The sequence below is a fragment of the Pelobates fuscus genome, chromosome 10, assembly GCF_036172605.1.
Source record: "Pelobates fuscus isolate aPelFus1 chromosome 10, aPelFus1.pri, whole genome shotgun sequence".
In the NCBI taxonomy this organism is placed as follows: domain Eukaryota; kingdom Metazoa; phylum Chordata; class Amphibia; order Anura; family Pelobatidae; genus Pelobates; species Pelobates fuscus.
The window spans coordinates 3009292-3033809 of NC_086326.1; the positions used below are offsets into that span (position 1 = coordinate 3009292).

General features: G+C 40.5%; 1 protein-coding gene across 2 annotated transcripts in view; it reads left to right on the forward strand.

Annotated features, from left to right (window-relative positions):
• FAM204A (family with sequence similarity 204 member A) overlaps positions 1–24518 on the forward strand; it is a 168606-nt gene that overhangs the window by 45225 nt on the left and 98863 nt on the right. The window contains exon 2 of one of the 2 annotated variants that reach the window (XM_063434120.1): positions 17626–17682. The gene's annotated coding sequence lies outside the window, so the exon portion shown is untranslated. Of the gene's footprint in view, positions 1–17592; positions 17683–24518 lie in introns of those variants that run through there. The other variant, XM_063434119.1, reaches the window with a different exon arrangement.

A 24518-nucleotide genomic window follows, 5' to 3' on the forward strand; every position in this document is an offset into this window, starting at 1 on the left:
GCTGGACCGTGCGCGGCTTGAAGAGAGGACCGCGGCCGGCCCCCGGATAAGGTAAGTAACGCTACACCCATGCCCTTCTCCCACCACTTATACTTACCAATGTCCTGCCGAGTGTCCACACTAACCATAATTACCCATGCCCTTCTCCCACCACTTATACTTACCAATGTCCTCCCCAGTGTCCCCACCAAACCTATCTACCCATGACCTTTTCCTTCCCACCAATAATTAGCCCTATCTCTTTGCCCGCTAACCCCAATTAACCAAATCCTCCCCTTTGTCACTATTTGTGAATCTGTGGCTTTAATATTTAATTCTTGTACGTTAGAGCCGCCTATAGCAAGCTGTGGCAAACCTAGCCACTTCTGAACTATATGTAACGAAGGTTGTCCGTAGGCTGAATGTGTTACTGTGTACCTTGTTTGTGTCTGTACTATATTATGACCGTTCGCATGCTGGCAGCCGTACGCTACCAGCATGCAAACCTTCCGTTTGACGAAACACGGCTATCCGGGCCGTTCGCCAAACGAATGCGGGCTCCCCAGGTAGACCACACACTCACAGTCGTGTGGCACTAATCAACCGATTGCAACAATGGCCATCTTGGATCCTTTGTCTCTGCAGCGGTGTTCGGTCGTCGAGAGCCTGGAACTGAAAACGGCTACTCAATGATCCGAACACCGCTGGACTTCCAGAGCGTTCGGGAGTTCCGCGTTCGCCACATTCTGTTCCCCATCGATGTTCGGTAGTTTTAAACCGAACTCGATGGTTAAGTGTATTTTGTGCGGCGTTCGGTTAGTTTAGCTGGGATCTGAGCGGTATTCTCACTAAATGTGCCCGCAGACCCCAGCTACCTACCGAATGGTCATTCATATGAAAGCGAGTAATATTGTGTGAAATATGGATTTCTATGTGAATTGCCAGTTTTGCTGCACGAGGGGATAATCCACTTAATTGTCCATTTTAGTTTGAGGATCCCTCTCGTGCAGCAATGCCTGTTGGGATAATCATGCTGCCTGATGGGAGAAATCCCCTGTAACATCTGTAAGGAAACCCCTTGCAAGGGGAACTGCATAAATATGGAAGTCTGTGAATAAAGCAAGGTAGTTGACTCCCAAACTGTGTTTCGTCCGGTTATTGGGAGGATTGGGGATATTGCCGTGCTTTCTAACTCTGACTGTGGATTACCTAAGATACCAACGGAGATCGTGGACTATCCTACTGCGTTCCGTTACAATTGGTGGCAAGCGACGGGATCCGAACCTTACAGCCGAAAAGCAGTGTTCGTGTAAACGGAAACTACCGAACTAAGAAAGCAAGGGCAATTCGTATGGAGATTGATTATACCGTACTGAAACGGCAGACTTTAAAGGAGCTACTGGAAGCCAGGGGTAAGATAGCCAGCAACAAATCCAAAGCTGTGCTGATCGCTGAACTGATGGAGGGAGACGGAGCTCGCAGCGTTACACCTCCACCAGCCATGGAAGAGACCCCATACCAGAGAGAGCTGAGAACCAGGATGGCGTTTCTGCCACAGCCAGTACCCTTGGAGATATTGACCGTGCTGATGTCAGATGTGCATGATTATCTGATGGCAAACCGCACACCAGAGACACCGCCTAGGGTAGAGTCTGTTACTGCCTCCATATACGGACAGGTAAAACCCAAAGTCCCACATCACGCGTTTAAAGTGTTTTGTGAAGAAAAGGACGAGATTGACGGGTATTTACAGGATTTCGAGAGGCTGTGTGATTTGCACGACGTGGAACCCGCAGTATGGGTACCCCTACTGGCAGGCAAATTATCGGGTAGGGCAGCCGAAGCCTACCGCGCTGTGCCCCGAGAGGACAGCAAAGATTACCCAAAAGTAAAGAGGGCGATCTTGGAGAGGTATGCCATTACCCCAGAGGCGTACCGGCGCAAGTTCAGGGGCTTGCGCAAACCTGAGAAAGATTCCCATGCAGAGTGGGCGCACAAGCTGGATCAAGCATCACAAGGCTGGATACAAGCCAGCAACGCTACCAATATGGAAGAATTGCGGCAGTTAATGCTGCTGGAGCAATTCTTTAATGGCTTGTCCCCAGAAGCACAAGAATGGGTGAGAGATCGAAAACCACTCACCCTAACCGAAGCGGCTAGACTAGCGGATCAACATTTTAATGCCAGGAGGCATCACGGACTCCAAAGTAAGACTTTCCCTCGAATTACCGGGCCACCCGGTAACTTTTCTCCTACCGGCCCCACAGTAACCCTGTCCAGGCCCGCACCAAATACTCCACCACCCCCCTCTCGATACAATGGCCGGGCTAACATCCAATGTCACACCTGCAAACAGTGGGGACATATTTCCCGAGAGTGCACGCAAAATCGGAGCAGACAAGCGTGGAACCAAGTGCGACAAATTTGACACCAAGGGCTGCTGCGCATCACTGTCAAGTAGCACCAGCCACCCAGGAAATGCTGAGCGCCCAGACCGAGGAACCTCTAGGAGTACTCCACGAGGTGATGTCGGTCCGAGCCACCGACAACCGACAGCATCATCGTCAGCTAGTGACCCTGGAAGGGAAGGAGGTACAAGGGCTCCGAGATTCGGGAGCCACTCTAACTTTGGTTGCACCGCATTTAGTCCCAGGTTCAACTCACACTGGCGGATCAGTGGCAGTACGGGTGGCAGGGGGAGCAGTATACCGGCTACCCACTGCCAAGGTACATTTGGATTGGGGTGTGGGAGAGGGAACTGTGGAAGTGGGGCTTATGCAAAATTTACCCGCAGATGTTGTACTGGGGAATGACTTGGGCCAGATGACTTCTGCTTTTATACCCCAGGCTCCATACCAGGAAGCCCATCCAGTGACTACCCGGCAGCAGGCTCGTACCACGGCTACACCGATACACTCTGAGGCTCAGGTAAGAGACCATGAACCCCACAAGACTCACATGTCCTGGGATACCCCGACTACCTTTGCGACAGAAGTAAAGACAGACCCCACCCTACAAGTATATAGGGACCGGGTACACACTGACCAGGCAGGGCTAGAGGGGGAGCGGTACACGTGGGAGAAAGGTTTATTATACCGCGTCGCGGCAAGGGAAGTGGGAGGGTCCGTCACCCTGACAACCAAACAGTTAGTGGTACCCCAGAAATATAGGCAGGAGCTACTTAGGATCGCTCATGATATTCCCTTGTCCGGACACCTAGGGATGACCCGCACCAGATATCGCCTAACGCATGCTTTCTTCTGGCCCGGAATTTCTAAGGACGTGCGACAGTATTGCACCTCCTGTGACGTCTGCCAGCGAGTAGGTAAACGAGGGGACCGCCACAAAGCCAAGCTATGTCCCCTACCCATTATTGCAGAGCCCTTCAGCAGGGTAGCCGTAGACATAGTGGGGCCCCTGCCAAAGCCCAGCCCCTCTGGTAAAAAGTATATCCTAACTGTAGTGGACTACGCCACCAGGTACCCAGAGGCTGTAGCCCTCACTAACATTCATGCTGAAACCGTAGCTGAGGCCTTAATGAAAGTATTCTCCAGAGTAGGGTTCCCCCAAGAAATAATATCTGACCGGGGCACCCAATTCACTGCCGAGGTCACCCAACATATGTGGAAAGTATGTGGCATTAAGCCAATAGTCAATTCCGCATACCACCCCCAGTCCAATGGACTATGCGAGAGGTTCAACGGTACGCTGAAGCAGATGCTTCGTACGTTCGGGGAAACCCACAAAGACTGGGAGAGGTTCCTACCTCACCTACTCTTTGCATATAGAGAGGTCCCCCAGGAGTCGACAGGATTCTCCCCGTTTGAGCTACTGTTTGGGAGGAGGGTGCGGGACCCTTGGACTTGATTAGGGAACATTGGGAGGGAGAGAGTAATACAGACGGGACCCCTATCGTATCATACGTACTGGAGTTCCGGGACCGTCTGGAGGCGCTGACTCAGACTGTGCGCACCAACCTCCAGGCGGCCCAGCAACGCCAGCGGCGCTGGTACGATAGAGGAGCCAGAGACCGCAGCTTTCAGGTGGGACAGAAGGTTTTGATTCTAAAACCCGTCCGCACAGACAAGCTGCAGGCCATCTGGCAAGGCCCATACCAGGTAGTAGAGCAGCGATGTGACACTACCTATGTGATTGGCCCCTGCTCAGGGGTAGGGAAGAGACGCATGCTCCACGTGAACATGATCAAACCCTACCATGAGAGGATAGAGGATGTGACGGCGATCTGTGCCTCCGCCTCAGAAGATCAGGAGAATCTGCCCCTACCTGACTTGCTAGAACCGGAAGAGCCGATAGAGCCCTCACGGGGGGTTCAGCTGGGGGAGCGGCTAAGCCCTCAAGAGCGTGCACAGGTACAAGCGCTGATTGTAGCTAAAGGGGCTACCTTCTCCAATTTACCTGGGTACACTCCGCTGGCCACCCACCGAGTTGAAACCCCGGGACAGCTACCTATGCGACAGGCTCCATATCGGGTCCCGGAGTCAGTCCGGACCCATATGAAGGCAGAATTAGACGAGATGTTACAGCTAGGGGTTATCGAACCCTCAGATAGCCCCTGGGCATCGCCGGTAGTCCTGGTACCTAAAAAGGACGGCACAACCCGGTTCTGCGTCGACTACCGGAGGCTAAACGGCAAAACGGTGTCTGATGCCTACCCGATGCCCCGGATAGACGAGCTGCTAGATAAGATGGCACGGGGCCAGTATCTCACTACCATTGATTTGTGTAAGGGATACTGGCAAATTCCTCTAGCCGATGACGCCATCCCCAAGTCAGCGTTTGTCACTCCGTTTGGCCTGTACCAGTTCAAGGTCATGCCTTTCGGAATGAAGAACGCTCCGGCCACCTTTCAGTGGATGGTAGATCGGCTACTGGACGGCTTTCAGGAGTATGCCTGTGCCTACTTAGATGACATAGCCATATTTAGCCAGACCTGGGAAGACCACCTACGCCATATAGGGGCTATTTTAGACCGTATTGGGGAGGCAGGGTTAACCTTAAAGCCCAGTAAGTGCCACATAGGGATGGCCGAAGTGCAGTATCTGGGGCACCGATTAGGGTGTGGGCAGCAGAGACCCGAGCCAGCCAAAATTGAGGCAGTGGCAAAGTGGCCTACCCCAAGGACCAAAACTCAGGTGCTAGCTTTCTTAGGGACTGCAGGGTATTATAGGAAATTTGTACCCGACTACAGCGCCCTGGCCAAACCCCTGACAGACCTGACCAGAAAGAATCTTCCCCGACAGGTTGTCTGGGCCCCAGAGTGTGAGCAGGCATTCCAACAACTCAAGACTGCTCTGACTAATGCTCCTGTATTAACTGCTCCTGATCCAACTAAAAGATTTCTTGTCCACACAGACGCTTCAATGTTTGGATTGGGGGCAGTGCTGAGCCAAGTGGGAGCAGATGGCGGAGAGCATCCCGTAGCTTACTTGAGCCGAAAGTTGTTGCCCCGTGAAGTGAGCTACGCCGCCATTGAGAAAGAATGCCTGGCCGTGGTGTGGGCCCTTAAAAAGCTACAGCTGTATTTGTATGGACAACCTTTTTCCTTACTCACAGATCACAACCCGTTGGTGTGGCTGAACCGTGTGGCTGGGGACAATGCCAGGCTGCTGCGCTGGAGTTTGGCGCTGCAGCCCTTCGACTTCACCATCCATTACCGCCCAGGGAAACAAAACGGTAACGCTGACGGGTTATCCAGACAAACTGAACTCGAAAAGTGATCTGTGAGTACTCTCCCGGACATCCCCAAGCCGATCCGTTGGGATCAGACTGTGTATGCCGGCTTGGTTCTGGGGGAGCATTGTGGCAAACCTAGCCACTTCTGAACTATATGTAACGAAGGTTGTCCGTAGGCTGAATGTGTTACTGTGTACCTTGTTTGTGTCTGTACTATATTATGACCGTTCGCATGCTGGCAGCCGTACGCTACCAGCATGCAAACCTTCCGTTTGACGAAACACGGCTATCCGGGCCGTTCGCCAAACGAATGCGGGCTCCCCAGGTAGACCACACACTCACAGTCGTGTGGCACTAATCAACCGATTGCAACAATGTTGCAATCGGTAATTGAAGGCTCTCCTAGGTGGCCGTCGTTCGGCTACCGACCATGCGGCGGTCGGCCATCTTGGATCCTTTGTCTCTGCAGCGGTGTTCGGTCGTCGAGAGCCTGGAACTGAAAACGGCTACTCAATGATCCGAACACCGCTGGACTTCCAGAGCGTTCGGGAGTTCCGCGTTCGCCACATTCTGTTCCCCATCGATGTTCGGTAGTTTTAAACCGAACTCGATGGTTAAGTGTATTTTGTGCGGCGTTCGGTTAGTTTAGCTGGGATCTGAGCGGTATTCTCACTAAATGTGCCCGCAGACCCCAGCTACCTACCGAATGGTCATTCGTATGAAAGCGAGTAATATTGTGTGAAATATGGATTTCTATGTGAATTGCCAGTTTTGCTGCACGAGGGGATAATCCACTTAATCGTCCATTTTAGTGGGAGGATCCCTCTCGTGCAGCAATGCCTGTTGGGATAATCATGCTGCCTGATGGGAGAAATCCCCTGTAACATCTGTAAGGAAACCCCTTGCAAGGGGAACTGCATAAATATGGAAGTCTGTGAATAAAGCGAGTTAGTTGACTCCCAAACTGTGTTTCGTCCGGTTATTGGGAGGATTGGGGATATTGCCGTGCTTTCTAACTCTGACTCGTGGACTATCCTACTGCGTTCCGTTACACAAGCAATACATGTCATTGGGTTCAATAAACGCAGGTAAGCGAATACCTAGTTATTGCTCTGACATCAGTAATTATCCCGCATCTCCCTTACAATGACGGCAAAAACACATTTCTCGCAATAAAGAGACACAGCAGCCACACTGCCGCAGTAAAGAGTTTGCATTAATTGTATTATTTGAGAATGAAAAGGCAGAGGTTCTTAATACATTTAAAGTACTCGCTGACCTCATCTAAGAGTTTATTGCTTTAGCCTGTAAATCTTGTATTTCAGGATTCGTATAATACGAGCAGCAACGTCAAAAGAAATCAAGCAAATGAATTACACAGATGAAAGTTAAGAAAATATTATGGGTTTGAGTTACGGCAGTGCGTTGATAAGAAATGATTCATTGTGTTTGCTTGATGTCAGTGAATCTCATAGCACAGAGTGCCAGTAATGACATATGATTTGCTGCTCGGCCTGCTATTCATTGCTGTCACAGTTTAAGAGCTTAGATGAATGAGATTATAGGGTTAGAAACACCACAGAATAGCTCTCATTCCCTTGAGTCAGACAAAGTTGACGTTCTAGATCCATTTAGAGCTAAAAAGGTTAAAGCCTTTATTTGAGAAAGCAGTTTTTAACGGCTGGAGTTTAAATTTAAAAAAAATCAAAAAGTGATTCTTTATCGAAATCTTGAAATACGCTGTTTTTATTTCATTTTGTGCCATGTCTAGCGTTCTATTGATTTTTTTTATCTGTATTCTTTTTATGGGTATCTCTTTCTGGTTGTAAAATCAGAATGCGTCCTCTGTGTAACTTCATTATAAGAAGTGGTCAGCCTGAGGTAAGTCTCCCGTAATGTTACCAGTAGTGAGTTTTGGAAAAGAGTAAAGGTTCAAATGTTTGAAGTTAAGGTATATTTTGACTCAAACTCCAGAAAGAAGGGCCGTAGCATAGAGCACTCTTTCATTTAAATTATAGCTAATATAAGACATTGTACTTAATTTGAGAAAGTTGAATGAAGAATGTGCAGACAGATTGTGACTAAGAATTTTACATGGTAACAAACACGAACAAGATAGACACTTTATGGCAGAGTAATCAGCTAACATCAACATTTTCAAGGCATTTATTAAAGCTTAAAGTTAGTATAGAATAATAATGTGCTACGTGTACAGGCATATATACCCGAATGTATATGTAAATATCATGGATGGGGATAATAAAAGGCTTTTTATTAGGCTTAGCTACATTAGTAAGGCTGTTCGAGACTCACTTACCCTAGTACCTAATGATCTAAATAAATATCCATTAGTGTACAATCAATTAACGTACAATGTAGAAAAGAAGATGGTATTTGGCAGGTCATATCAAACAAGAGTAGAGTGAAGGTTAAACACACAGTTCAAAGTTCAGAGCAACCAGATGACGAGCATAAAATCCAGAATTAATCCTTATGGTTAGAAACCAGATGTGAATTCATTATCAATATCTAGAAGTCTACTAAGACTGGTCTGCTAAAATCTAGAGTGATTATTCAAGATCATGGATTCTATGTCAGACATTTTAATTAACCAGTTCAAGCTCTTTTGAGGTTTTTATTGAGCATCAAATAAAACTGAGCAAAAGTTGTCGCCTGTAAAAAGATGGGCATTTCAATTGTGGATCACAACAAAATTTCAATTTCACAGTCACTATTAATTAATAATAATTATGCTTTGGGTTCAAGATGCTGGACCCATCCATTGTAGGAATGGAGAATATGTTTTGAAGGCACTTGGTATCATGCTGAATCTAATTGTTAGAGTGTGTTTGTTTTGGGAGAATTCACAATGTTTCCACATTCAGGAATTTTAACACTCCACGTTTGTTGTGTGAAATGGACACTGCTACTTCTCTGGCCTTCAGGAGATGAATGGTTTTGGTGACTATTATTGAGGGGTTACGTACAGTGTTTGTTGCCAATCAGTGTGAGAACGTCACTTTTACTCATGCAGAGTATTGGAAACAAAGCGTGGCCGTGTATTAACCAGATATCTCTTTGTAAGCAACAAGCGGCGTGTTCCAGACAAAACTAATCCCTCTTCTAATGTCACCCGGCAGTTTCACAACATCTGAGCTAAGTGCTGTTTACACTCAAACACCTCAGGTAACAAAACAAAGGTTTGGATCACGTTTTCTTTCTAATGCCTGAAATGGATTCTCAGTCTCGAATTACTGCAGTTCCTTCACTCACATTTGCTACGCTACAGATTAATTTTCCCAAACAAAGGCATCAAACAATAGTTTACTATGCGGTTTAATTACTGGTGTTTTAGTGGAGACAGGTTCCTGGGGAACTGAGCAATAGAGGAACATTTCACTGATAATGCACAAGGTTTGGACAATTTCCAGGATGTCAGTTTAAAGGGTTTGCCTCGTCTACTCAGCAATATTGTTGACAGGAGAACTATGCAGCATATTACTTTTACTATGCGAGACGATAACAAACAGAGTGTATGTAGCTCAAACCACTAAAAGGGCTGAGGTATCCATAATAATGTAATGATAGCATCCTGCAGGGCTCCTGTACATTTTATCACACTGCTCCCATTCAAGCTACTAAGTGGCTGTCCCTTTAAAATTTCCAATCAGCCTCTTCTTGTTCTCCATAAAGTATTAGGTATTTATTTTATTTGCTATTAATCAGGTAGTAGGCTAGACTGCTCATTCACTGCTGGTGGATTTAAATGGACTCTCCACTGCCTAAGTACAAATAAATAAATCACTATTTAGTAGGTAAACCTCCATAAAAACATTCATGCATTAAACTATGCATTTAAAAAAAAAAAAATTGGGGTTATATCTAAAAACAGCTTTCAAATGTAGCAAATATCTTGTCTGCGGCCTTTGCAAGCCCTCCCCTTCTAACCCCGCCCAGACTTTCTGTGTCTGTCCAATCACAGACTTCCCAATGCAGCTCAATGAGAAGTCTTGGCAAGGCAGGTGCTCTGCGCAAAAGCTGCCTCTTGAGTTTATCTCCATTGAGCTAAACAACCAGGAAGTAACAAGATTAGTTATCTGATTGACAGCCAGGGAGCATAATAAGACTAATTTATAAAATTCCTAGTGTCTAGAGTTTCCCTTTAACCCCTTAAGGACCAAACTTCTGGAATAAAAGGGAATCATGACATGTCACACATGTCATGTGTCCTTAAGGGGTTAAATGTCTCTCCATGCGCCATAACAGAACCGCTTCCCAGCTGGATCAGGGGACAAACCGCAGCACTTCTGCCCACAGTCGCCATGGCTTGACTGTGGGCCCTGGAACCGCTCCTTCCTGGGGCCGAATGGGGAATTAGCTCTAGACACCCTGTCAGTATATTTATATCAGCAGACATATTGTGCTAAAATAGAAATTAAAAGTGTCTACTACCAGTCACACTTAAAACAAAGCTGACTCCATTTTGGTATCTTCAGGCTAAGAAAGACACATCATGTCTTGCTTTCTGTAACTCCAGCCATTCAGTCTGAGCTAAGGAATGCCAAGACAATGAGTCTCACAGAGAGGATGGGGATGGAATACAACCCAGAGAGACAAATGTATACATAATTATTATTATATATACCTCTATACACTATACACTTATTTTACTATTATATTAATTACATATAATCAGTATTATGTTAATAATATAGACCATTCATGGATAAATATTCATGAAGAAATATCATATTATTTAATAAATGTTAGTGGAATAGAAAAATAAAAATAATGTCTCACAGCTTCACAGAAGGCCAGACACCAGTGATAGATAACACGTAGTAATTAATTTTATTTTCTAAATCTTAAAAAGTCCCATTGTAAGCCAGGGGTGAAGTTAAGGTTTAGCCATGTCAGAAAGTAGATTTAAAGGTTTATTGCCGACATTCTGTCTGGTGTGAATCTTTTTTTGAGTTATACTGGCCATTTAGATAAGCCGACATTACGTCAAAATCATCATCATTTTTAGTTAACTCTTTCCAGGACAAGAAATGTTGGTGATTTAAGGGTGCCATCTACTGACCAAAAACTAGATGATAGTCTGTTGGGTAGACACACCTCCAGTTCCCTATTGGCCCGATCAACTAATGACGTGAAGAAAGTTTGGCCCTTTAAAAAGTAAGGACAAAGGAAAGAGAGGAAGAAATCCAGGACAGAAATCCAGAACAGAGATTCAGGATCACACTCTGGGACTGACACTCAATTCGGACATTCAAGATTCAACATCTAACACTCAGCTCTCAAACTCTCTTTGACTCAACTTTCCAAACCATCACCACTTTCTCTATTACATGCAATACAATCCTATATATATTAATCATACTTGCATTCAATTTCCTGGGACTATCTCTTCATCTAATAAGAACTTCTACAACATAACTGGTAATTATGCTGGTTTTATTTATTTAATTTAAATTCATTTAAATTTTACATAGCAGGAATATATCTGGATAAATCTTGTCAGATTTCAAATTAGAAATCTTAGTTAACTAAAGAATATATGATTATAAAAATTCCATTCCTGCAGGTGGAATTAAATTAATTATATTTTAACGGTTACATTTACCAACAGGTTAGCATGACACCTGTTATCCAGAAATATTGACTTGCTCTGAAATAAGATAGTGTATCTTATGTAGGGAAATTAAAATTCGGCTAATGTAAAATCTGGTAGATTATTTCTTATTGGATGGTTCTAGGAATGGTGTGATATGAACACTGTTTTAATTGAAAATTGCAATAGAATAGGATATTATATGCCTGGGAGGATTGCAGCCACCATTGGAAGAGTTAATCAGTGTGCTCTAACTGTCAGCCAAAGTTTTTATGGCTTCTCGCTGTACTGTTGTATTCTGTGGAATTCTGTGTTCTGGGTGAAGTACCCTCATAAATCTTCTTGACAGTTGATGCTGTAGACGCTGAATTTGTTTAAACATTGACATTCTGTTGTATACCTATGTTATACTAAATATTCACTGATTATTATCACGCATGTTACATATTATTATTATGTTATTATTATTGTCACAATAAATTATATTTTTATAATAAAATTGTGATCACTGTGTGAAATAAAATCCTCTGAACGGCTTCTAGGATCTAAGAGAATTAATTAGTGGGAAATTCTCAGCTTTATTATATTATTAATTTCGGGGTACAGTGCCGAGATATCAATTTTGATATAATAAAATTATTAAATTAATTTTTGATAATTTTTATGAAAATATTATTTTTAATATTTATCACCCCATAAATATCCCCACAACCCCCAGGCACTGGACGACACTCAGTCCTGGGAGCTCTAGTCCTTACAAGGTGTCAGAACTTAACTGTCGGCTTCTCGCTATTCCGACACTTCCGGGTTGACGGAACAACACACCCCTATTCTCTGACGCGGCTTCCTCACGCTACATAGGGGAACCGCAACAGTTTCAAAGGGCTTGGTTATTTTGAAGCTTCCTAGATCTTCTGACCGGCTACAAACAATTCTCTTGCTAAACTTCTCTACACGTGTATCGAACCTGGACTGTTAAACCGCTGATCTCCATTCGCCTTCTCTTGACCTCGGACTACATGTGATATTGTTCCTACTTCCTCTAGTCGGAAACCTTCCAAGGAAACAGCAAGTTATATGAATTGGATTATATCATTCGTCTGACATTTCAATACTATTGCAAATCTATTTCCTCGCCTCCTGAGTTCAACTAATGAAATATCTAATCTTTGATATTCCATCTATAAACTGGTCTTTGCTTACCTAAACCATCTGCAGCAACCACTCTGCTTAATTGTTCCAGCTTCTACCTTCAAATTGTATTCCTTAAAGCCACAGGAACTCTTCTCAACAAACTATCCTCATATTATATTCCTTAAAGCTACAGGAACTCTTCTCAACAAACTATCTTCATATTGTATTCCTTAAAGCTACAGGTACTCTTCTCAACAAACTATCTTCATATTGTATTCCTTAAAGCTACAGGAACTCTTCTCAACAAACTATCTTCATATTGTATTCCTTAAAGCTACAGGTACTCTTCTCAACAAACTATCTTCATATTATATTCCTTAAAGCCACAGGAACTCTTCTCAGCAAACTATCTTCATATTATATTCCTTAAAGCTACAGGAACTCTTCTCAACAAACTATCTTCATATTGTATTCCTTAAAGCTACAGGTACTCTTCTCAACAAACTATCTTCATATTGTATTCCTTAAAGCCACAGGAACTCTTCTCAGCAAACTATCTTCATATTATATTCCTTAAAGCCACATGGACTCTTCTCAACAAACTATCTTCATATTATATTCCTTAAAGCTACAGGAACTCTTCTCAGCAAACTATCTTCTTATTGTATTCCTTAAAGCCACATGAACTCTTCTCAGCAAACTATCTTCATATTGTATTCCTTAAAGCCACATGAACTCTTCTCAGCAAACTATCTTCATATTATATTCCTTAAAGCCACATGAACTCTTCTCAACAAACTATCTTCATATTGTATTCCTTAAAGCCACATGAACTCTTCTCAACAAACTATCTTCATATTATATTCCTTAAAGCTACAGGAACTCTTCTCAGCAAACTATCTTCATATTGTATTCCTTAAAGCCACATGAACACTTCTCAGCAAACTATCTTCATATTGTATTCCTTAAAGCCACAGGAACTCTTCTCAACAAACTATCTTCATATTGTATTCCTTAAAGCCACATGAACTCTTCTCAGCAAACTATCTTCATATTGTATTCCTTAAAGCCACATGAACTCTTCTCAACAAACTATCTTCATATTGTATTCCTTAAAGCTACAGGAACTCTTCTCAGCAAACTATCTTCATATTGTATTCCTTAAAGCCACAGGAACTCTTCTCAGCAAACTATCTTCATATTGTATTCCTTAAAGCTACAGGAACTCTTCTCAGCAAACTATCTTCATATTATATTCCTTAAAGCTACAGGAACTCTTCTCAGCAAACTATCTTCATATTGTATTCCTTAAAGCTACAGGAACTCTTCTCAGCAATCCACCTTCAAATCAAATTCCTTTATTAGGAATTGTTCTATTTAATTTCTAATTCTTATTCTGATCATCCTCTAAGGTTTGTCCTATTAACAATTTCTGCAGTTGAGTTCCACTCCAAATCCATAGGTAGCATAACACAAGGACTGTTCCTGTTGAATCCCCTGCAAGCTGGAACAGCAGACACAGGAGTAAATCTTCTTTCCCTCCAATAACAGGACGACACACAGTTTGGAGTGTAAACAGGAACAGAATTTTAATGGAGGCACACTGGCCTTTTATGCAAGTTTCCCCAACAATGGTGACACCCAGGTGGACCTCGTTGGGCACAGGGACACAAAGTTAATAAACCAATAAAAACAGAGTCATACAGTGAGACACTCCCATACACAAACAATAGCATCCCTTCTCTGTGCTTGGGAGATAATGGAATCAGGAACTGTACTAATCTAACCCAATTATCTCCAAGCACAGAAAAACATACAATTTTATGAAACCCCAAAAAGTACCTTAAAAACAAATAAAACCACATGATCTGGGTGAACAACATATCCAAAAATCACCCAGATCGGTTCAGGGGTTCAGGAATTTCCTGGAAGTTACAGTTTTGACCGACCGTGCACATGGCCCCATGCCCAAAACAGTTCCAGGGAAACCAGTGCTAACAGTCGGTCAAGTTTGTTAGTCTTTTACAGGTTTCCCTGCAGGGCCCATAGTCTGTGGGCAGGAGGCTGGCAAGCAGGCTCCTCAAGGAGCTCGTGGCAAATTAATTTGGAGAGGTTGAGTTTGTCACAGTGACTATTGTTTTTTGTTTTTACCTTTCAGCCACCTGAGTTGAGTTGGCCATGAGGAAGGATGAAGGCCAGAAGGCTCTATAACGTAAGGAATACAGATTTATATTCCTTACACTATAGAATCCCTTTATTATTACTGTGATGTTTTGTTATTCACTCAGACACATTACTGGGAGTATTATTGCTGTGGAGCTCTGTTATACACTCAGACACATTACTGGGAGTATTATTGCTGTGGAGCTCTGTTATAAACTCAGACACATTACTGGGAGTATTATTGCTGTGGAGCTCTGTTATACACTCAGACACATTACTGGGAGTATTATTGCTGTGGGGCTCTGTTATACACTCAGACACATTACTGGGAGTATTATTGCTGTGGAGCTCTGTTATACACTCAGACACATTACTGGGAGTATTATTGCTGAGGCGCTCTGTTATATACTCAGACACATTACTGGGAGTATTATTGCTGTGGAGCTCTGTTATACACTCAGACATATTACTGGGAGTATTATTGCTGTGGAGCTCTGTTATACACTCAGACACATTACTGGGAGTATTATTGTTGTGGAGCTCTGTTATACACTCAGACACATTACTGGGAGTATTATCGCTGTGGAGCTCTGTTATACACTCAGACACATTACTGGGAGTATTATTGCTGTGGAGCTCTGTTATACACTCAGACACATTACTGGGAGTATTATTGCTGTGGAGCTCTGTTATACACTCAGACACATTACTGGGAGTATTATTGCTGTGGGGCTCTGTTATACACTCAGACACATTACTGGGAGTATTATTGCTGTGGAGCTCTGTTATACACTCAGACACATTACTGGGAGTATTATTGCTGTGGAGCTCTGTTATACACTCAGACACATTACTGGGAGTATTATTGCTGTGGGGCTCTGTTATACACTCAGACACATTACTGGGAGTATTATTGCTGTGGAGCTCTGTTATACACTCAGACACATTACTGGGAGTATTATTGCTGTGGCGCTCTGTTATATACTCAGACACATTACTGGGAGTATTATTGCTGTGGAGCTCTGTTATACACTCAGACATATTACTGGGAGTATTATTGCTGTGGAGCTGTGTTATACACTCAGACACATTACTGGGAGTATTATTGTTGTGGAGCTCTGTTATACACTCAGACACATTACTGGGAGTATTATCGCTGTGGAGCTCTGTTATACACTCAGACACATTACTGGGAGTATTATTGCTGTGGAGCTCTGCTATACACTCAGACACATCACTGGGAGTATTATTGATGTGGAGCTCTGTTATACACTCAGACACATTACTGGGAGTATTATTGCTGTGGAGCTCTGTTATACACTCAGACACATTACTGGGAGTATTATTACTGTGGAGCTCTGTTATACACTCAGACACATTACTGGGAGTATTATTACTGTGGGGCTCTGTTATACACTCAGACACATTACTGGGAGTATTATTACTGTGGGGCTCTGTTATACACTCGGACACATTACTGGGAGTATTATTGCTGTGGGGCTCTGTTACACACTCAGACACATTACTGGGGGTATTATTGCTGTGGGGCTCTGTTATACACTCAGACACATTACTGGGAGTATTATTGCTGTGGAGCTCTGTTATACACTCAGACACATTACTGGGAGTATTATTGCTGTGGGGCTCTGTTATACACTCAGACACATTACTGGGAGTATTATTGCTGTGGGGCTCTGTTATACACTCAGACACATTACTGGGAGTATTATTGATGTGGAGCTCTATTATACATTCAGACACATTACTGGGAGTATTATTACTGTGGAGCTCTGTTATACACTCAGACACATTACTGGGAGTATTATTGCTGTGGAGCTCTGTTGTACACTCAGACACATTACTGGGAGTATTATTGCTGTGGAGCTCTGTTATACACTCAGACACATTACTGGGAGTATTATTGATGTGGAGCTCTGTTGTACACTCAGACACATTACTGGGAGTATTATTACTGTGGAGCTCTGTTATACACTCAGACACATTACTGGGAGTATTATTACTGTGGAGCTCTGTTATACACTCAGACACATTACTGGGAGTATTATTACTGTGGAGCTCTGTTATACACTCAGACACATTATTAGGAGTATTATTGCTGTGGGGCTCTGTTATACACTCAGACACATTACTGGGAGTATTATTGATGTGGAGCTCTGTTATACAACAATATGGAGCGCTGAGAAAAGAGGGGCGTTAGGATAGAATAGAGGGACAGAGGGGTATGGGCCTCTTCATGAATGGGGAGTGGTGGGGGGAGGAGGGAACTAGTTACTAATGTGTAATATAAATAATTAGTGTCCAATAAGTGCTGGGATGGAATATGTTGATTTTTGGGGCCAGAAAAGATAGATATATAAAAACACATTGTATACAATAACTACACATTATTATTATTATTTATTATATTATTATTAATTATTATTATTATTTGTTATATTATTATTATTATTTATTATTATTATTAGTTATTATATTATTATTTATTATTATAATATTATTATTAATTATTATTATTATTTGTTATATTATTATTTTTTATTATTTATTACTATTATAATAATATTATTATGTTTTATTATTATTATTAATTATATTATTATTATTTATTATTATTATTATTATTCTTTATTTAGTCCTGTTACATGTTCCTTTGTCACAATAAACAGAACATTTAGAGCCCAGATTCCAGCCTATAATGTGCACTGGTTTCCATGGAAACCTTTCCCAGGAAGCTGCTGAAACGCATTGTCCAACCAGGAACCTCGGTGTGCGTTTCACGCCTCGCTTCCGGATTATGAAGGCAGCTGATTGGACGGCCCGGCAGACACGCCCCTTTGTTTACCTATAATCCAGCATGGCGGCTGTGCTGTGTTCGCGGTAGGTAGAGGAACATGTGGAGCGGGTTATTACCGCCCGGAGTCCGGGAGAGCGATTTATCGGGGGAGGAGCCAGAGCCAGAGCCAGAGCCAGAGCCAGAGCCAGAGCCAGAGCCAGGAGCGGCAGGGGCCCCAGGGAACCCGGGGGCTGAGACTGGAGAACCGAAGTGCATTGTGGGAGTCCCTGACAGCAGCTACTCTGTATGTAAACACCATGAAATGGGATCCAATGTATCTACTGACAGACCATAGATATATAATGGGATCCAATGTATATACTGACAGACCATAGATATAGAATGGGATCCAATGTATATACTGACAGACCATAGATATAGAATGGGATCCAATGTATATACTGACAGACCATAGATATATAATGGGATCCAATGTATATACTGACAGACCATAGATATATAATGGGATCCAATGTATATACTGACAGACCATAGATATAGAATGGGATCCAATGTATATACTGACAGACCATAGATATAGAATGGGATCCAATGTATATACTGACAGACCATAGATATAGAATGGGATCCAATGTATATACTGTATGGATAGACCATAGATATATCATGGGCCCGGATAGAATGGGATACAATGTATATACTGTATGGATAGACCATAGATATATCATGGGCCCTGATAGAATGGTATACAATGTATATACTGTATGGATAGACCATAGATATATAATGGGCCCTGATAGAATGGGATACAATGTATATACTGTATGGATGGACCATAGATATAGAATGGGATACAATGTATATACTGTATGGATAGACCATAGATATAGAATGGGATCCAATGTATATACTGTATGGATAGACCATAGATATAGAATGGGATACAATGTATATACTGTATGGATAGACCATAGATATAGAATGGGATCCAATGTATATACTGTATGGATAGACCATAGATATAGAATGGGATACAATGTATATACTGACAGACCATAGATATAGAATGGGATCCAATGTATATACTGACAGACCATAGATATATAATGGGATCCAATGTATATACTGTATGGATAGACCATAGATATAGAATGGGATACAATGTATATACTGTATGGATAGACCATAGATATAGAATGGGATACAATGTATATACTGTATGGATAGACCATAGATATAGAATGGGATACAATGTATATACTGTATGGATAGACCATAGATATAGAATGGGATACAATGTATATACTGTATGGATAGACCATAGATATAGAATGGGATACAATGTATATACTGTATGGATAGACCATAGATATAGAATGGGATCCAATGTATATACTGTATGGATAGACCATAGATATAGAATGGGATACAATGTATATACTGACAGACCATAGATATAGAATGGGATCCAATGTATATACTGACAGACCATAGATATAGAATGGGATCCAATGTATATACTGTATGGATAGACCATAGATATAGAATGGGATACAATGTATATACTGTATGGATAGACCATAGATATAGAATGGGATACAATGTATATACTGTATGGATAGACCATAGATATATAATGGGATCCAATGTATATACTGTATGGATAGACCATAGATATAGAATGGGATACAATGTATATACTGTATGGATAGACCATAGATATAGAATGGGATACAATGTATATACTGACAGACCATAGATATAGAATGGGATCCAATGTATATACTGACAGACCATAGATATATAATGGGATCCAATGTATATACTGTATGGATAGACCATAGATATAGAATGGGATACAATGTATATACTGTATGGATAGACCATAGATATAGAATGGGATACAATGTATATACTGTATGGATAGACCATAGATATAGAATGGGATACAATGTATATACTGTATGGATAGACCATAGATATAGAATGGGATACAATGTATATACTGTATGGATAGACCATAGATATAGAATGGGATACAATGTATATACTGACAGACCATAGATATAGAATGGGATCCAATGTATATACTGACAGACCATAGATATAGAATGGGATCCAATGTATATACTGTATGGATAGACCATAGATATAGAATGGGATACAATGTATATACTGTATGGATAGACCATAGATATAGAATGGGATACAATGTATATACTGTATGGATAGACCATAGATATAGAATGGGATACAATGTATATACTGACAGACCATAGATATAGAATGGGATACAATGTATATACTGACAGACCATAGATATAGAATGGGATACAATGTATATACTGTATGGATAGACCATAGATATAGAATGGGATCCAATGTATATACTGTATGGATAGACCATAGATATAGAATGGGATCCAATGTATATACTGTATGGATAGACCATAGATATAGAATGGGATACAATGTATATACTGTATGGATAGACCATAGATATAGAATGGGATCCAATGTATATACTGTATGGATAGACCATAGATATAGAATGGGATCCAATGTATATACTGTATGGATAGACCATAGATATAGAATGGGATACAATGTATATACTGTATGGATAGACCATAGATATAGAATGGGATACAATGTATATACTGTATGGATAGACCATAGATATAGAATGGGATACAATGTATATACTGTATGGATAGACCATAGATATAGAATGGGATACAATGTATATACTGACAGACCATAGATATAGAATGGGATACAATGTATATACTGACAGACCATAGATATATAATGGGATCCAATGTATATACTGTATGGATAGACCATAGATATAGAATGGGATACAATGTATATACTGTATGGATAGACCATAGATATAGAATGGGATACAATGTATATACTGTATGGATAGACCATAGATATAGAATGGGATACAATGTATATACTGACAGACCATAGATATAGAATGGGATCCAATGTATATACTGACAGACCATAGATATATAATGGGATCCAATGTATATACTGTATGGATAGACCATAGATATAGAATGGGATACAATGTATATACTGTATGGATAGACCATAGATATAGAATGGGATACAATGTATATACTGTATGGATAGACCATAGATATAGAATGGGATACAATGTATATACTGACAGACCATAGATATAGAATGGGATCCAATGTATATACTGACAGACCATAGATATATAATGGGATCCAATGTATATACTGACAGACCATAGATATATAATGGGATCCAATGTATCTACTGACAGACCATAGATATATAATGGGATACAATGTATATACTGACAGACCATAGATATAGAATGGGATCCAATGTATATACTGATAGACCATATATATAGAATGGGATCCAATGTATCTACTGACAGACCATAGATATATAATGGGATCCAATGTATCTACTGACAGACCATAGATATATAATGGGATCCAATGTATATACTGATAGACCATAGATATAGAATGGGATCCAATGTATCTACTGACAGACCATAGATATAGAATGGGATCCAATGTATATACTGACAGACCATAGATATAGAATGGGATCCAATGTATATACTGACAGACCATAGATATAGAATGGGATCCAATGTATATACTGACAGACCATAGATATAGAATGGGATCCAATGTATATACTGATAGACCATAGATATAGAATGGGATCCAATGTATCTACTGACAGACCATAGATATAGAATGGGATCCAATGTATCTACTGACAGACCATAGATATATAATGGGATCCAATGTATATACTGACAGACCATAGATATAGAATGGGATCCAATGTATATACTGACAGACCATAGATATAGAATGGGATCCAATGTATATACTGACAGACCATAGATATAGAATGGGATCCAATGTATATACTGACAGACCATAGATATAGAATGGGATCCAATGTATATACTGACAGACCATAGATATAGAATGGGATCCAATGTATATACTGACAGACCATAGATATAGAATGGGATCCAATGTATCTACTGACAGACCATAGATATAGAATGGGATACAATGTATATACTGACAGACCATAGATATAGAATGGGATCCAATGTATCTACTGACAGACCATAGATATAGAATGGGATCCAATGTATATACTGACAGACCATAGATATAGAATGGGATACAATGTATCTACTGACAGACCATAGATATAGAATGGGATACAATGTATCTACTGACAGACCATAGATATAGAATGGGATACAATGTATCTACTGACAGACCATAGATATAGAATGGGATACAATGTATCTACTGACAGACCATAGATATAGAATGGGATACAATGTATCTACTGACAGACCATAGATATAGAATGGGATACAATGTATCTACTGACAGACCATAGATATAGAATGGGATACAATGTATATACTGATAGACCATAGATATATAATGGGCTCTGATAGAATGGGATACAATGTATATACTGTATGGATAGACCATAGATATATAATGGGCTCTGATAGAATGGGATACAATGTATATACTGTATGGATAGACCATAGATATATAATGGGATACAATGTATATACTGTATGGATAGACCATAGATATAGAATGGGATACAATGTATATACTGTATGGATAGACCATAGATATAGAATGGGATCCAATGTATATACTGTATGGATAGACCATAGATATATAATAGGATACAATGTATATACTGTATGGATAGACCATAGATATATAATGGGATACAATGTATATACTGTATGGATAGACCATAGATATAGAATGGGATACAATGTATATACTGTATGGATAGACCATAGATATAGAATGGGATACAATGTATATACTGTATGGATAGACCATAGATATAGAATGGGATACAATGTATATACTGTATGGATAGACCATAGATATAGAATGGGATACAATGTATATACTGTATGGATAGACCATAGATATAGAATGGGATACAATGTATATACTGTATGGATAGACCATAGATATAGAATGGGATACAATGTATATACTGTATGGATAGACCATAGATATAGAATGGGATACAATGTATATACTGTATGGATAGACCATAGATATATAGTGGGATACAATGTATATACTGTATGGATAGACCATAGATATATAATGGGATACAATGTATATACTGTATGGATAGACCATAGATATAGAATGGGATCCAATGTATATCCTGTATGGATAGACCATAGATATAGAATGGGATACAATGTATATACTGATAGACCATAGATATATAATGGGCCCTGATAGAATGGGATCCAATGTGTATATACTGTATGGATAGACCATAGATATATAATGGGCCCTGATAGAATGGGATACAATGTATATACTGACAGACCATAGATATAGAATGGGATCCAATGTATATACTGTATGGATAGACTATAGATATATCATGGCCCCTGATAGAATGGGATACAATGTATATACTGTATGGATAGACTATAGATATATAATGGGCCCTGATAGAATGGGATCCAATGTGTATATACTGTATGGATAGACTATAGATATATAATGGGCCCTGATAGAATGGGATACAATGTATATACTGACAGACCATAGATATAGAATGGGATACAATGTATATACTGACAGACCATAGATATAGAATGGGATCCAATGTATATACTGTATGGATAGACTATAGATATATCATGGCCCCTGATAGAATGGGATACAATGTATATACTGTATGGATAGACTATAGATATATAATGGGCCCTGATAGAATGGGATCCAATGTGTATATACTGTATGGATAGACTATAGATATATAATGGGCCCTGATAGAATGGGATACAATGTATATACTGACAGACCATAGATATAGAATGGGATCCAATGTATATACTGTATGGATAGACTATAGATATATCATGGCCCCTGATAGAATGGGATCCAATGTGTATATACTGTATGGATAGACTATAGATATATAATGGGCCCTGATAGAATGGGATACAATGTATATACTGACAGACCATAGATATAGAATGGGATACAATGTATATACTGACAGACCATAGATATAGAATGGGATACAATGTATATACTGACAGACCATAGATATAGAATGGGATACAATGTATATACTGACAGACCATAGATATAGAATGGGATACAATGTATATACTGTATGGATAGGCCATAGATATATAATGGGATCCAATGTATATACTGACAGACCATAGATATATAATGGGATCCAATGTATATACTGACAGACCATAGATATAGAATGGGATCCAATGTATATACTGACAGACCATAGATATAGAATGGGATCCAATGTATATACTGACAGACCATAGATATATAATGGGATCCAATGTATATACTGTATGGATAGACCATAGATATATCATGGGCCCGGATAGAATGGGATACAATGTATATACTGTATGGATAGACCATAGATATATCATGGGCCCTGATAGAATGGTATACAATGTATATACTGTATGGATAGACCATAGATATATAATGGGCCCTGATAGAATGGGATACAATGTATATACTGTATGGATGGACCATAGATATATAATGGGATACAATGTATATACTGTATGGATAGACCATAGATATAGAATGGGATCCAATGTATATACTGTATGGATAGACCATAGATATAGAATGGGATACAATGTATATACTGTATGGATAGACCATAGATATAGAATGGGATCCAATGTATATACTGTATGGATAGACCATAGATATAGAATGGGATACAATGTATATACTGACAGACCATAGATATAGAATGGGATCCAATGTATATACTGACAGACCATAGATATATAATGGGATCCAATGTATATACTGTATGGATAGACCATAGATATAGAATGGGATACAATGTATATACTGTATGGATAGACCATAGATATAGAATGGGATACAATGTATATACTGTATGGATAGACCATAGATATAGAATGGGATACAATGTATATACTGTATGGATAGACCATAGATATAGAATGGGATACAATGTATATACTGTATGGATAGACCATAGATATAGAATGGG